Below are 17,305 nucleotides of genomic sequence, written 5' to 3'. Positions count from 1 at the left end.
TGATTGATTGGATATTTCTTTCAATATTTGTTGATTGTTTTGGAATTTTAGGTTTAATCATGTTGCATGTATCTTCGGTTTTCAAATTAACATAATTCCTTGTCAGATGCAATTGAACGACTATTCTCTAACTCTAAAAGTTTAATTACCCTCCCCATTTTCTGTGTATATACAGTTATGGATACTCTTCAAAAGACACATGGTAAAACCAAAAAATACTGAAACGGACGAAGATAAAATTTCTGAGTTCTGGTAAAAGTTCTCTTTCCTTTCTTGGCCACAAGGTAAACCTCTAATTCTAATTTTTATAAACTATTGATTTAGAATTATCATTTTCCTTTGAAGCTCTTTTTTAGTTTTTGCTTCATTTTTTTTACTTCAATGTATATGTGGATTAGTGGTTTATAAGTGTCTGGGTTTTCCTTTTTTTTTTTTCGAAAAAAAAACAATTGGGTAGATTAGTAGATACTGTGCATGTGGTTTTTAGTATTTGAATGCTTCCAGCACTAAGCATAATTGAGTTGCCATCTGGACAAAAATTTCTAATTAAAAGGGAAGAATTTGGGTGCAGTTTAGGTGTTTGTTAATTTGCCTGAAACAACTGAAATAATATTCTATTCCATTCCCTTTTTTAGGTGATTTTAACATAAATCTCTATCCTTTTGCAAGGCTAGAACTTTGAATAGCACAAATATAGGTCATTTAAAAGATTTTTTGGCAACTAATAGTATGACAGTGAAATATGCAGCTTGTCCCTTATTAGGAATGTATTTGCAAATTGATTCTTTTCTGAAAGAATGAATCTTTTTCATGAAAGAAAATGAATATTGGATAATTCTTTTATGGTGCTCTACATTTTGATCATGCTACAATTAGTAATTATATTTTGCCAAGGATTCATCATTAACAGAAAGCCTTGGTCCTATCTCTCTGTGTGGAGTATCTATCTAAACACTAAGGTATACTTGATTAGTTTTCATTTAATTTTCCTTCTTTTTATTTGATATCTAGGTCTTCTTCTAATGTGTTTGTAAACCTAATAGTGTTTAAATGCAGTACTTGTGATATCCGAACTCCTTACTTGCCTCTCTACTTTCATTTATAAATGATAATATGATGTTTGTGCTTTGATTTTTTCTTGATGTGACCTCTAAAAGTAAGTTCGTTTATCATTGGTCAATGGAGCAGATGGACTCATTGACTCGCTCTGTAGTTTATGCAGCACTGAGGTAATATTATATTCTGGTGTCGTTCAGATGCATGGTCTGTTTGATAGTGAACTCCACACATCTCATATTAATAGGTTACATAATCTTATTGCTTCCCCAGTAAACTGTAAGAGTTTTTCCAATTACTTTAATTTTGCTATTAAGTTATTCCATTTACTGGGATTTCGATATTAGTATATAAAAAGTGTAGATGTTTCCTGTTGGTTTTGGGGCACATAGGTATATCATTTGTGAGGATGTGGCTGCAAGAAACAACAACGTAACTTGAGAGAACTTCGTCAGAAATATAATTGTTTTGTTGTTCAGGGAATAGTATCCTCTTCTCTTTCACATTTTCAATGTAATAAATTGAGTATTTTGAGTTTTCCTGTTAAAGAGTATGTAAATAAAGAATTTCCTTTGATTTTTCGACAAGTTTGATTGTCTGATAGCTTCCCAGAAGTGAATGGTGATTATGCGAGGCAACATGATTGTATCAGTCTATATGATTAGATATTGACCGTTTATAAGTTTCTCAAATATCAAAAACTACCCTAAAATCCTTTAGGGAGTCTAGGTAAATGCTTTATTCAGTAAAAAGCACTTGAAGAAACGGAAGCCTCAACTTGACTTACCACGCAGTTTGAAATAGTAAACTAATATTTTCTGAGGAAAGGAACCATTAACTATGTATATGAACTTTTGTGATGCTAGCAAGCTTTTCATAATCATGACTATTCCAATATTAGTAATATCGTTTTGTCTACAGACGCCAATTGGCATTTTCAAGAAAATGAATCTGGGAAATCTCTCATTAGTCTTTGGTCCTTGCCATCAGTTGGAGCAATCTTCTATATATCGGGTTATATTTCCACCTTGCAAGTAATAACATCTTTGCAATAGCCTGTCTGGACAACAAATACTTTACTTGATGTAATTTGCTCTTTACCTAATGTAGGTTTAGTGGTTATTTGCTAGCTTTTATCTCCTAACGGCTCATTGGAGGGACCTTAAAATCCTTATGAGGGAAGTATTTAACAAAAACAGACAGCAATGGATAAATGCTTTGGGAAAAGAACTCCAACTAATGTGGTAATTGAATCTTACTCTTTATCTTCCCCATAATATTTGTCCTGTACTATAGGTTGTCTGCCCTGTCTAATATGATTCACATAAAATGCTCACTTACAAATATTCTTTTTGATAGCCATATGAAACATCTACATGGATACTTAAAACTTTATACAAAAGGCGACTATGGTGTTTTTAGAATAGTGATGTTTAATAGCTTTCCTGAGAATACTTTGCCTTTGATTATAAGGTCATTGAAGGATTCTTTAAGGCCTGTTATAACTGCTTCCGTGCTTTGTGACTTGAAAATGACAAATTTCTCAACAAAAAAAAAACAAACAAACAAACATTAGTTGAATGCAGTAGAGTAGAAGTAAAGAAAGATGACAGATGTTAGAGATCAGTTTCACCAGCATGTCCAGTTTAAGGAAAAACTGCAATAGAATTAAAAAGGCCAATTAGAAATGTCTAAAAGATTCAAAATCATCAATGTCTATTACTTTTGACGGGAGAGGAATGGCTGAATCTATTTCACAATATATATTACTTATAGGACAATAATTTTAGCTTAATCAATGTATTTGTTTTACATTCAACATGTTGTACTATTTAGCTAAGTTGCTTGGACTCAGGTGTGGCCTGTGGGTGTCTGATATGGGTGCGGATCTAGAGGTCGAATCCTTCATGATCTAAATTTTAAGATTCGGAGGCACGGATCCAGGTACGGATACGGTGCGGGTGTTCGGCTAAAAATAATTCAAATAACTAAAAGTAGAGTTACATGTCTAAAATATGAGACCTTATGTGAAAAACTTATAAGGTATTCCAAAGAGATAATAGTGATCAAGAAGAGGATCCCAGAAGGGCATATAAGGAGAAGGACTGTCTTAGAAATTTCTATACACAAGGTATATTCCGTTTTGTACAATTTCAATGTAGCTCTTGTTTTGATTACAAATATCGTGGTGTCGGCACTTGCGCGGCACCGGAAGTGAAGAGTCCGAGCAACTTAGCTATTTAGTAAACCTGTAATTCGTTGTATATGTTACTTGCTGATGACATGTTTTGATTGCTAAGGGCATCTCTGGTCCTTGCATACTTTTGGTCCAATAGCTACCACAGCATGTTGAACATTTGCGTACTTCATTTAGCTAACACGTGTTATACACGTGGGCTCTTTTTGAGCCCTACTCTGCTTTTTGGTTACAGTTTTCTCTTCACTTTCTTTCTCAAGCTTTTGGTTTCTTGTATTTTACTGTGCTCTGAATGTCTTGCTCTTTCTCTTGGTGAGTTTTTGTTAGTCTTTCTACTTTTCTTTTTGCCCAGTTTTTGTTCTAATCTTCTGGTTCTCTGCTTAGTTCTTCTTCTTTTATTTTTATTTTTATGTACTTGTAATCTAATTTAGGTATTCTTTTTAGTTTCTCTTATAGCTTATAGTTCCTCACTACTGAAGCATGGAAAATGACACGTTCTTAGCTTCTTCCTCTGTTTTCTCAACCATGCATGTGTTTTAATCATGTCTCAGAATATAAATTTGAGGTTTGATTTTCCTTTTGGATAGCACTGTATCAGATTTGCACAGTAATGCACCAAGATGTTCGATAATATTCCTAAATTAACGGATTTCTTTTTTGACAGGACAACCCCTATTCGAAAATATTCAGGAGTCCAGCGTTTTTGTCCCTGGAAGTAAGTTTTCTTAAATGTCTGGACTTTAGAAAGTTGCTTGTCCCCACCCCTTAGTTATAATACCAATTTTTGCTGAGTTTTCTTCAAACTCTATTGCAAACTTCCTCGATTATGCTCTTGACACTTGATTATTGATGGTATATGAATTTGAGGAATCAATATGCCTATGAGATGTGTTAAATCTTCATTCAAATGCCACCTTCTGATTATGTTGACAAAGAATCTACCCATTTAAAGACACCGTTTTCCAAATCTGGTTATGGGGGTAAAGTTTTGAGTAAAATTCGGAGTTTGGTGGGTCATTTACTATTGAGAATATGTGTTTTTCTTGTTTATTTTTGACTTTTTTCTTCCTAAGAAGGTGGATTTATAAGGTGAAATTCTTCTCTTCTTCTTTTTAGCTTTTACTATTGTTAGTACTCTGTGCAATGTGTGATTCACATAAAGGAGTGTGGGACTAATGAACCCAAGACTTTTGATTCTATACCTAAAACAATTAAATTTTTTTATCACTTTTCTTTCTCCACAGGTGTTTTATGACATACTCTTCTATCATTCAGGAGCTCAAAAGGTATATTATCTACTTCTACTTCACATTATTGGTAAACAGTAAATATGCATTGTTATAAAAACATGTTATAATGTATTCCATTTGCTTGCGTTGCGTATTTTTATTGCGCTACTGCTACATTTTGTCGAACTTTGCGTCAGCAAGAAAAACCAGGTTATTTTTTATGAAGACAAGAAAAAACCAGGTTATTATATAACCTTGATTAAAAGAAAAGTAGATATACCTTATCACTCCCCTCATTCTTCATTTTATTTTGACGATGGATCTTTTCAAACGAACATGAACATGTGTTTTAGCTTTAAAACACATTTTCTTCTTTCCTAAATCTATATAGACATCTTTCTTACTGTTGCAGTTCATGGAAGATATGCTGCTGGATTCCTCAAATTCTGCTGTAATGACACTTTATGTTGGCTCAAGAGGCAACTTGAGGATTCTTGTGAGCCTGCACAAGGTATTGATCACTTTTCATGTTCCTCATTATCATTGTTATTTGTTTTAACCCGTATGTCTCTTATAATACAACAACAGCAGCATACCCAGTATATTCCCACAAGTGGGGTCTGGGGAGGGTAGAGTGTACGCAGACCTTACCTCTACCTTGGGAGGTAGAGAGGCTGTTTCCGATAGACCCTCGGCTCAGTTTAGTCAGCAGAATACAACTCAAATTACTTGTAATCTTTTTCCCATCTGAATCAGACATATAGGACATATCTTGAAGCACTTCTGAATAATCCAAAAGTGCACTTTGCGCAACACGAGCTAGCTTCTTTCTAATATAGATAATGTCTGATTAAAGATGGATAAGATTCAATTTGAGATGAAGATTACAGCATTTTTACCTACAGATTACAAAGAGCTAAGAGAGATTTAAATTCTAAAGAACACATTAAAGTTATGAGTGTGAATGTCTCTTATAATGACATACATGTTTTCATTTTATGAGACTATATGCATGCAAGATGTATTGGGAGTATTTGCTTTCTATTCTATATGATTATACTATTATTTCTCAATATAGCAGCTTCTTTTTTTGTAAGAATTTAGATTTTTATTTTTGGTAAAGTTCTTTTTTTCAAATGATTGTGTCTATTATATAATCTACAGAAGAGAGAAGTTTGTTGAGAAAAGGGAGAAATTGAAGAGTACATTTTTACTGGGCATCATTTGCGAGCTACAATCAGGTGCAAATTTATCAGATCATTTTATAGTAATACCTTTCTTGTCCTCCCTTCCAAATTCTTTTACTATTCAAGTGAGAGTAATTTTTCAAAGCAAAACAATAATTACAATTTAAAGAGAATGGTGACGAAGTATGTATTCAATAAGATTTATAGTTGATATCATAAGCTTGTGGAATTTTTATTCAGAATTGCATCAAGAGGTTTGTTCATGTTGTTTTCCTCTTTGATATTCTTTTCCAAAATATATTTGATGCCGTTTAGTGAAAGGGTGGGGAAGAAGGTGAAAAAGAAAAATTAAGTGGCCATCTTGAAAAATTAGCTTTCTCTTAGCAGCAGCTGATCGACGAGACGACTGGGAAGCCTAAACAAAATGGGAAAGGATATCTATGAGTTCTTGGCATTTTGTTCCACCTTTCTCCCCATTGGTTGAACATACTGGTTTTGAGCATTTACTTTGCAGCAAGTTATGAGTGACACATCTCTCTTCTCTAGATAATTAGTGTGTGCTTGCGAAGTTAAATCACGAGTTTTGTGCTTAAGAAGCTAAACAACTTAAGTTGTGTGCTACTGAAACCTGTAGTGTTGTGTTGATCTCTAATGTAGGACCATTAACAATTGATAGGTGAAGTGAAATTTCTGGCAGCGATAGTTGTGTAGATCACTCAAATCTCATCAACTAATTGGATATTGTGTCGTTGATAGGAAAAGAGGTATTCAGAGGCTACTTGTGACAATTATTTTCAGTGGTGTCTTTCCTATTCGCTCATGGCAAAGAATATTCCACATAGTGCTTGGACAACTTGAGACTGACTTATTTGCATGAAGAATCGGTAGTCAGGTGTTTTATTTGAATATCTTCTGAGGTTCTCTTCCTAATTTTCAGTAATAAAATTATTAGAGTTAAAATTCTTAGCCAGATTTTCACTCACTATGTTCCCTGTTGGTGTTGTAATTGCATACACTAACGGACCTACTAATTGCATCAAGCAGTAACTAGGAACTGAAATGGATGACGAGTATGGATATGTTCTTATTATGATATTTATCTGTAAGAAAAAAATTAAGACCCACTAGAAGTCAGAGTTACAGTTAAGAAATAAACTGAGATAAAATGGTGGCAGGTAGTGCAGATTTCACTAGATATTACCTGATAGCATTCTAGTGAAATATTAAAGAGAGTTTGAGATACAATGTTGATTTGACAATTACACGGCCAACTAACAATTTGGACTGAACACTTTTGGAAGCAGCTCTATAAAAGAGAGTAATCCGAAAGATTAGCCTTCATAGTTTTGCTTCTGATTTTCTTCATTTGATGTCCTTAAAACAAATGTGGAATGAAATTTGCTTTTGAAGGTGAAGAATCAATCAAATGGCTTCAGTGTTCGAGCCAAAAAAAATGTTTCTTCATGAAGTGTTTTCTTAAATGTTTCTGTATATTTCCCCCTCATCTTTTTGCTAGAAATCTCTGTTTGCAAACAATGGAGGTTATAACTGTTTGAGGATTTTTGTTTGATAATATGACGAACAAGTTATTGTCTGCAAAAGGTGCACAATCTGCAAAATTTAGTAGAAGTGGATTATTTGCTTTATGTATTTTTATGCCCTTTATCATTTTTAGTGGTTTTGCCATTCATTTTGTTGGATCTCTGGCTGTTAGTATAATCTCTCCTTTTCAGCCATGCTCTGTGACCGAATAGCTAATTGATTAGCGTAGAGATGGAGATTCCTCTTTCTGCTTTATTTCTTTTTTGTCTTTTCAAAGCTTCATCTCCGCCTAAATTCAGTCTTGGATAACTTTTGTTTTTGTGGGTTAGCGTTGTAAAATTAATTTTGCATCTTATGGAATTGTTATTACAAACTTTTCTACAATTTGTTTGAGAAGCTTGTTCATATAAAGGTAAAGATGGATTACAGATGATGTGGATTCCCAAGAATACAGATATAATAATCCAATCTAATCTGTCGTTTTGGTCTATTATTACTTTCTCGGCTTTTCTTTTTAGTTTCTTAGTATCTCTGGCCATTAGCTATTATTTTATTTCTAGATTTCTCCATTTACTCTTTGATTTTGGCATTTATTAAACCTATGAATTTTGCTGGGTTTGTTTATATATGGTAATGTGCTATGTTGGTTTTGAAGCACAAGTGTAGTACCTGTATATGGCTGAAGCAAGAAAGTGTTTGGTTTGGTTATCTGTTGAAGCTTAAAGTAAAAAAGATTTGAGCTTTATGAATCTATCTTATTATTCTAAAGTTCAGTATTAACTATTGGTATAATTGTATGTTGAATCTCTTTTCTCCCAGCTGAGTGAAAAATGTGGTATTGAATGAGATTTTGTTTATCTTGCCAAACAGAATTGGTTTACTGAAGGAGATAAAAGAAGGGCTTATTCATGAATATGAGTTTCAAAATGATTCATGGAATAAATTGTGAGGATGATTAAAAAGTTCTTGAACTACAAGTCTCACTGATTGAGAGAATGCTTTATAGGACTAACTCAAAATGTATTGGACTGGCTAAGTTATTACGTGAATTGTTTTAGAAAATGTTTTGAAGGAACTGTGTGTATCTTTTTTACTCACTTTGTGCTTCTTCTTCACCTTCTTTCTACGAAAAAACTGTTTTTCTGTTTCTGGTGAGTGCCTTTGCTTCTGCCTCTTTCCTTTTTATTCCGTGTTTTCTTTTGGTTTCTTTTAAGTGTTTTTTGCTTCTGCTTTGTTTTGGGGTGTTATCAGTGGTTTTTTAGTTTCCCGCTGCAGAGAAACAGGGAAATGGTAGCTTCTTTGTAAGCACTTCCTAAATTAGTAGATTCCGCTATTTGGGCTTGGCAAACCTTGACTGGTATGTGATTTGAGGCTTCCCTATCACATGCAACAGTTCTTTTGCAGCCATGGCGTGGTATCCTTCTCTTTGCCCCATTAGAAAGAAGCAGGTGTCTTCAAATGTAAGGAGTAGCAGCACCAAAAGGTCCGTCTGATCCAATTTGTTAACCTTGGATTTCATTGTAAGATTCCTATGAAACAGGGATTCAGGATATCATACATATAATCGGGGTGGTCAACTCTAGAAAGGGATGCACCTCCGTTTGTCATGAAGCAAGCTAAAGAATGCGCTAAGCATGCTTTACACTGGTGGAGGAACATATTTCATGATCTTTTGGATATCTTTTACAACTTTGTTCTTCAATACATCTATATAGTATTACTTTCGTTTTTAGTAATATGAAACTACATTCTCAATGTTACACCTTTTTGGTTATATTGAATATGTAGAACACGACGACATCGGGCATATGCCCGTGCTATGCACGCGCACGGGCCATCTAGTATATATATATATAGGAGAGGTATCACTGTACATACAATTATACATAAAATATACACCAAATATACAATTATATATATCAATATAATAGGAGAGGTATAAGTAATGTGGTTAAGCCAAGTGGCAAGCTAATATCAAGCCACTTGGCAATTTTAAGACAAACTTTGGTTGGCTATGTAATAAAATTGAATTTGCAATCAAATATAAAGGTTGATTAAATAATAAACAATCTTTATCCATATCTTCTATTTTGAATCTAATGACATTCATCTAAAAAGATTGAAGTCAACGGATGATCAGTAGTATTTTAAATTGTTTCTCTATCAATGTTTACATTCTTTTTTAATTAATTAGAGATAGGATAAGTATTTACATTTGAATGTTTGTTGAGCTTCAAGCTAGATAAAAGATAGAAATCTTTTTTGAATGAGAGATAATAGGATAAGTATATCATGCATGATATCAATAATTTTCGTTTAAAAACTAAAGGAACTGAGACCTCACGGTTGAAAAGTTCTACATGAACTCAAACATTTTATTCTTTGCTATATTTATGCTTTTGCATTAAGCTCTATCAGCTATTTCCACAGTCACATATCACTTTGTACTTTGCAGATGTAATTTAATTTCTTTCTTTACATAAATTCTCTCTCAAATATTTATTCTATGTATCATTTCTTGCTTAGTCTTTCAAGAAAACAGAAAGATTACGTTGTTATTGTGATCCTTAATAGTAAGTTCTACTGGCCATTGATGCACATATGATGTATGAGTTTTTTTAGAGGTAATTTAAATTCATTCATGTATATTATTTTTTATACTTTTTTTCCTTCTCGATTCCATTTTTATTAAAGTAGAAGAATTCTTCTATATATACATGCTCCATATGTTTCTATGTTTGATGTAAGTAGCACCAGAGACTATATATATACACGCGATATTAGAAGAGCAAATATAATGCTTGGATCGACATGCCTGTTTTTGGATTTCCACCTAAGAGTATTTGTGTCATTCCGGTTTTAGATTTTCAAGGGGTAAAATCATTAAAATTGCGCGGTTTTTGCTTTTGTATAAACTGCTATAGAAAGTCTTAAGCTATGTTCTCTATTTTCGATCTTCTGTTCATATAATTACTTTTATTTTTGCATCAAAGTCCATTTCTTTTTTTAAGGCAAAAGAAATTGGTTTTATTTTGACAGAAAAAATTATGTTTGGCTTATATAATAGATGTTACTTACTTTTTATCCTGGCATATTTATTTACACTTATTTCATTGTTTTGCCATGAACTTGATGATTGACATAATTATATATTTTTCAAAAAATTATTGTTACAGAAGGAAATTTTGAAAGCAAGGTAACAATGCAGCAAATTCATAGCGTATTGCGTGATGTTTGTGCGGGAGGTATGTCAAAATAACCTGTGTACATTCTATTAGTTCATGCAACTGCATGATATTATGTTAGTTATTGTATTAGGTACATACTTCTTGCTTCATAGTGCATATATATGTTACCAAGCAAGAAAAATCAAATATTTTATGTACGTGTAGAATTGCAGATGGCAGAATTGAATAAGATATTAATCCACTACGGGACAACTTCAAACAAGTAATGTGACAATCACAATAATCACTGGATTTGGTGTCGAAGGGTTCAAATAGAGATTGCAACATTGATATTCTGATTAAGGTAAGTTCAACTTTTTCATGTTCACAAATTAAATTATTTGAAATCATCAACTTAGATTATTGTGCTTCTACTCTCCCTTTTATATATAGATATGCATTTTAATTGTACGCAGATAAAAGATACATATTTATTATCATTCCTCTTTTATGCAGATGAAGATACATATTATACACAGAGAATCATCAAATAAGGTACGACAACTTAGAAAGACATTCCTTTTAATTTGTTCACTATTTATATGTTTAAAACCTAGCGAATATCAAACGCCTCTTTTACTATACCGGTAACACGAAGCTAGCTTATTTCTACCATTAAAACAAGAGGCCAACTGTAAAGTGGTGATCAGTTTTTATACGAGTATTACTAACTAAAATATAAATGTCATTGCTAAATTTGTTCATCGTATAACTTATATGAATCTGCATCCATTAGGTTTGTCTGATTGATATTTTGTTGATATCATTTATAATGTTGGTCAGTTATTGGAGGAGTCCTTCTTTCTAAGGTGCAAATGAATCAGATAATTATTAGTTACTAAGGTTGGTTTGGGTAAATATAATAAAAGATAACATGCCTAATTGACTAATCCCATTTCTAGGGGTGTTCACGGTTTGGTTAAATACCGATCCAAACAGAAAACCAAAACCAAACCGATTAAATAAACCGATATTTACTTGGGTTAGGTTTGGTTTGGTTTTAAATTTTTAAAAACCGATAATATTTGGTTTAGTTTTGATTTTACTAAAAGCAAACCGAAGAAAAAACCGAACCGAACCGACAGATTTTATGCATAATTTTGTATTTTTATATATACAATATATTGATTTTTATATATACTTTTGAATAATTTATATACCTTTTAAGAATTTTTTTATTTATCTCTAATAGGCTAATGAACTTTATACCTTAAGCCAATTTTAAAAAGAAATCCATGAATTCAAACTCATTCATTCAAGAAAATAACTATATGAGATTTACCTAATTTTTTTTTTATATATTTATTATAAATTTTATTCACTTAATTGAAATCATAAATCCTAAGGCATTATGGAGCAAGAAACTATAGCTACCGCAATTAAAGGGTAATAACGGTTATAAGTTGGAAAATGATAGAAAATTCTCTCCTAACTGTAGGAAAAATATCATGATAGAGAGAAATATCGTTAATTTTCTTAAAAAATGAAAAACCGACCCAAACCGATCTCGACCAAACCGATAGATATGTATTATATTTGATTTGGTTTGGTTTTAATAATTTTAAAAACCAATTATATTGGTTTGGTTTTGGTTTTAATCCAAAACCGACCCAAACCGACCCATGAACACCTACCCATTTCTTTTCATCCTTATGGCTGTTTTGTTTTCAAAAGAAAATCTTTGTCAACATACTTATTTTTCTAATTTGAAAGTTGTATCTTCCCTCATAGTTTCTTAAATATTCTGCCATTTAAGATAAGAAAACTCAATTGCATGTAATACAAAATAATAATTAAAAATATCAATAGATTTTATGATAAGATAAGAAAATAACTTCTATATTTATACTTTGGTTGAATTCAAAGTCACACTTTAGTTTTAAATATGATATTATTTTGATTATAGGTGAAAATGTTAAATGGAGAAAACTAATTAAATACGAGAGAAAGAATGTACAAAGAAGGGGGGGGGGGGGGGAGTATATTTATACTTGGAATTAATTTTAAGAATATAATGAGGTAATTGGATAATACACAAAATATTATTCATAATATAAGAAATTGAAGAGTTGTGAACAATGAAATATTACATATAGATTTGGTTATTTGTGGGTTGGGGGTAATTTTCATTAAGTAACAAAATAATAGTTTTGAAATTTGTAAGGCAATATGATCTAATATGAGTAATTCAAAAATTGAAATAATTAGAAATAATATTTAAGTGATATATTAGTGATAAAGAAAAATAGAAGAGCTAGAATGGGTTATTGCGCATACTCTAACTCAAAATGTTTGTCTTACTTTTGAAAGGTAACCTCCCAGAGTATAAGACTTATTAGAATTTAAAATAAGAATATTTGAAATTATATTATAAAAAAAAAATATAGCTAAGACTACATAACGGAAGATTTAAAATATAAAATATTGATTATAATACGAGAGAAAACTAATTAAATACGAGAGAAAGAATGTACAAAGAAGGGGGGGGGGTTAATATTTATACTTGGAATTAATTTTAAGAATATAATGAAGTAATTGGATAATACACAAAATATTATTCATAATTTAAGAAATTGAAAAGTTGTGAACAATGAAATATTCTCATATAGATTTGGTTATTTGGGGTTGAGGGTAATTTTCATTAAGTAACAAAATAATAGTTTTGAAATTTATAAGGCAATATGATCTAATATGAGTAATTCAAAAATTGAAATAATTAGAAATAATATTTAAGTGATAAAGAAAAATAGAAGAGCTCGAATGGGTTATTGCTCATACTCTAACTCAAAATGTTTGCTTACTTTTGAAAGGTAACCTCCCAGAGTATAAGATTTATTAAAACTTAAAATAAGAATATTTGAAATTATATTATAAAATAAATAAATTATAGATAAGACTTCGTAATGAGAGAAAACTAATTAAATACGAGAGAAAGAATGTACAACGGGGGGGGGGGGGGGGTATTTATAATTGGAATTAATTTTAAGAATATAATGAAGTTAGTGGATAATACACAGAATATTATTCATAATTTAAGAAATTGAAGAGTTGTGAACAATGAAATATTTTCATATAGATTTGGTTATTTGCGGGTTGGGGTTAATTTTCATTGACTAACAAAATAATAGTTTTGAAATTTTTAAGGCAATATGATCTAATATGAGTAAATCAAAATTTGAAATAATTAAAAACAATATTTTCTTAATATTGTCCGCACATCGCACGGGTACATATATTAGTGATAAAGAAAAATAGAAGAGCTAGAATGGGTTATTGCTCATACTCTAACTCAAAATGTTTGTCTTACTTTTAAAAGGTAACCTCCCAGAGTATAAGACTTATTAAAAGTTAAAATAAGAATATTTGAAATTATATTATAAAAAAAATAAATTATAGATAAGACTACGTAACGCAAGATTTGAAATTTAAAATATTGAATATAAAAGAATCCAAATTCCAAATTAAAAAATTTTAAAAATACAAAAAGAAAATATCATGTGGGTAACTTTAAAACACAACATTCATAAATTCTTTTCTTTCCAAACCACATTTAGAATTAAATGCCTTAAATAATAGTTATGCCAAATAAACTTTTTCTTTTGTAGTGATATAATATTTTATATGTTAGAGATGAATGATCAGGATTGCGTAATGATATAAGGTTAATCATCAGAAGATGATAATTAAATATTTGTTAGATTAATATAATTCAATGTGCTCAAATAAGTAAAACTATAATTTAATATTATTTCAAGATCAACTAATTTTCAAATTTTTATTTAAGTTTTACATTACTCATGATGTTAATCAGTAGTCATTTTTAATATTTCACAAATTAAATAATTATAAATATGTCAAACAAATAAGATAATAATTTTCTATGATTAATTTCATTTGATACCAGCCGCGCATCGCGCGGGTACTAATACTAGTATATGAAATAAGAGAGGTGCTAGCAACGTGGTTAAGCTAAGTGGCAAGCTAATAACAAGCCACTTGACAATTTTAACATAACCACTTGACAATTTTGATAAGTGGTAATTTTACCACTTATTTTAGTCTCTTTGCTTTAGTTTTTGTGTTCTTAATCTATAATATGAGGCTATTCTTAGTGTGTATTGCTATTATTTCAGGTGCATTGAGTCCAAGGCACAAAAAGGACAAAATGGCGTAAAAAGACCGAAAAGAGCTGAATATGCGTTCAGTATGCGGCAACGCAAACTCTGGTATGCGGTCGCATACTCAGTCTCAGAATGACCAGTGAGTGGAGGTAAATGCGCAAGGATGCGAAGATTATGCGGCTCCGCAAACTCATTTTGCGACCGCATACTTGGTCCGCATAGCGTCATTAAAAGCCACTTTTTCACTTTTTGTCTCCCTCCTATAAATACTCTCCTAAAGTTTTGTGATAAGTTGGTTCATATGATTGAGAAGAGCTTTGGAAGAAACCAAGTGAAAAACAAGTCAAAAAGAGGCCAAATTGAAGAAATGGCATAAACTGGAAAGTTTTGCAAAAATGGTCCAGTTTTGCAAATTCCGAAAATCAGTGGCTGTTTTGGACATATTTTGGGTTGGAAAATTTTGCAACCATAAAAGGATCACTTGGAAAACAATATCCTTATCTTTGGCCATTTTACAAGTCTTTGGAGAGCTAGGGTTCCTACATCCACACTTGGGGATTGAAGATTTGAAGTTTTGATAAGAAATTTCTTAACCCTTTACTCATTTCTTCAATTCCTTGCTCTGTATTGAATATTTAAGTGTGTAGTATTTCATTTCTATACTTGAACCTTGTTTATGGAAGTATACATTGTTAAAGTTTGGATTGAAACTCTTGTTATGCTTATGTATTGAATGATTTTTATTGCTATTGAAGTGGGTCTTTGTTGTTTTAATTAATCTTATTCTTTAATGTTTCTTACGGGATTAGCTAACCGTAAGACCCACCCATTTACTTTGATTGAGCTCAGAAGAGGAAATCTAGTTGGGAAAGATCATCGTGTTAATAATGTGTGGGGCATAACCCTCATCTAATAACTTGAGCTAGGAATAGGAGAGTTACTTGAGATTCAATTGGTTGCGCTTGATATCACATTCAAGGAAAAAGCTTAGAGTTGAAATTCATTGATTTGTTTGGAAGACTTTCAATGCATATTTTAGAAACCATTATCTATTAACATGCTCGCTTTAGCTTGTAAAATCGTGAAATACATTGATCGTTACTTGAGAGTTCCTTGTATCCATGTTTGTAGGCGGGCCATTGATCATTTTACCCGTCTAGATTAGTTTATATTTTCGCATTAGTTATAATTTTCTTAAAAATCAAATATTGAAAAGTTTTTGGCTTAGCGTAGTTGGGTATAATTCTACTTGTTTAAAATATTGTTCCCAATGGATTCAACCCCGACTCATAAATGGGTAAATTATATTGCGATTTACCGTACACTTTCTCTTTGAGAAGTGAATTTGGACGTTATTAATTTGGGCGCCGTTGCCGGGGACCAATTTGGCGTATTTAGGTTAGTTTGGGATTTAAGCTTGCTGCTTTGGTCCAAACTTGTAGATATTTGTGTTGTTGTTTCACAGATATATATATATATATATATATATATATATATATATATATATATATATATATATATATATATATATATATATATATAAAATGGCATCATTCCATGAAAATGGATCGGATGGTAGTTGTTCATACTTTGATGACCCTTATCCGTATTGTGGAGGACCTCACTCTTGGCAAACTTGTTTAAAGTCTCCCGGGGGAGGATTGTGCTCATAATCTCTAACCCATGAGTGGAGCATATGTGATAGACGTGGTGGTCAAAATGGCCATTACACGTGATTATTTATCCGTCCCTTCCCCGAACCCCCACTATGACGATTCTACTTTTTGTTGTGACAATGATAGGGGAATGGAAGTGGAAGAAGTTGAGAATGATCAAAATGGAGAGTTCAAGCTCATAGTGGAGTGCCTACTTGATGAAGGAAATGAAAATCAAAAAGCCTTAGAGGAGTATTTGGAAACTAGTATCCAAAATGGCTTGATGATTGAAGATAGAAATCATCCATGGGCATTTGAACAAAATCAAGAAGAATTCTCAAATGCTCAATATGAGAGGATAATGCCCATGTTGGAAGCCAACTTTGAAAAGAAGGAATCAAGAATTGAGCGTCCTCCAACCGACTTTATGCTAATTGGAGATGCCAAAGAAAAAGAAAAGGAATTAGAGTCAACCGTTATCATGGGAAATATGGTTGAAATTGACTCTAATTCAGGGGAAAATGAGAATGTCAAAATCCGGAAAAATTTGCTAATTGGGAAGTTGAAGTCTCACTCCAAGCATTTTTCAACATTGGATTTGTATGGTGATATGAGAATTGAGCCACATACATCCTTGTTGGATGATGAAGAAGAAACACAAGTGCCTTACATCTTGCAATTTGAAAGATCAAGAAGGCAAAATGACATTCCTCATTTGAAAGACAAGAAGTGTAAAATGAGAAAATTGACGTTTGGCTTGTTCATCTACTTACCACCCCCCGCCGCTCGTGGTCACAAACTTGAGTCCAAGTTGGATGCCCAATTCATATCTTCCAAATGGAAGGAAAAGTGGTAAAGTTAACAACCGTCGTGCCGCGACGTTAACTTAAGCGCTTGGGGGGAGGTAATGTAGCGGGCGTTGGAAATTCTAAGTTTAACCAGCTCGCACATTCTAAGTTTAACCGGCTCGCACATACCTCATTAAAAGAGGGAGGTGTCCCGGGGAAACTTTAATTTTCCAAGGGAAAATCGAAAAAACCCCCCAACCACTTAATGGTTCAAAGGATACATTTTTGAGTCGCCACCTAATT

At 32.1% G+C, this 17,305-nt stretch overlaps 1 long non-coding RNA gene across 2 annotated transcripts; it reads left to right on the top strand.

Annotated features, from left to right (window-relative positions):
• The first annotated feature begins 8 nt into the window (after nucleotides 1-8).
• On the top strand, nucleotides 9-7,509 carry LOC132060043 (uncharacterized). Of its 2 annotated transcripts, XR_009415871.1 has the most exons (6): nucleotides 9-1,335; nucleotides 1,449-2,090; nucleotides 2,167-2,300; nucleotides 3,918-3,968; nucleotides 4,895-5,599; nucleotides 6,512-7,509. It is a non-coding gene; the product is annotated as an uncharacterized LOC132060043 (long non-coding RNA). The 2 variants fall into 2 exon arrangements; XR_009415870.1 differs by lacking the exons at nucleotides 9-1,335; nucleotides 1,449-2,090; nucleotides 2,167-2,300; nucleotides 3,918-3,968 and having other exon boundaries at nucleotides 4,669-5,599.
• The last annotated feature ends 9,796 nt before the right edge of the window (nucleotides 7,510-17,305 follow it).

This window comes from Lycium ferocissimum, chromosome 6, assembly GCF_029784015.1.
Source record: "Lycium ferocissimum isolate CSIRO_LF1 chromosome 6, AGI_CSIRO_Lferr_CH_V1, whole genome shotgun sequence".
Classification (NCBI taxonomy): domain Eukaryota; kingdom Viridiplantae; phylum Streptophyta; class Magnoliopsida; order Solanales; family Solanaceae; genus Lycium; species Lycium ferocissimum.
The sequence above is the reverse complement of the archived record's forward strand: the minus strand, read 5'-3'. Positions and strand labels throughout refer to the sequence as shown.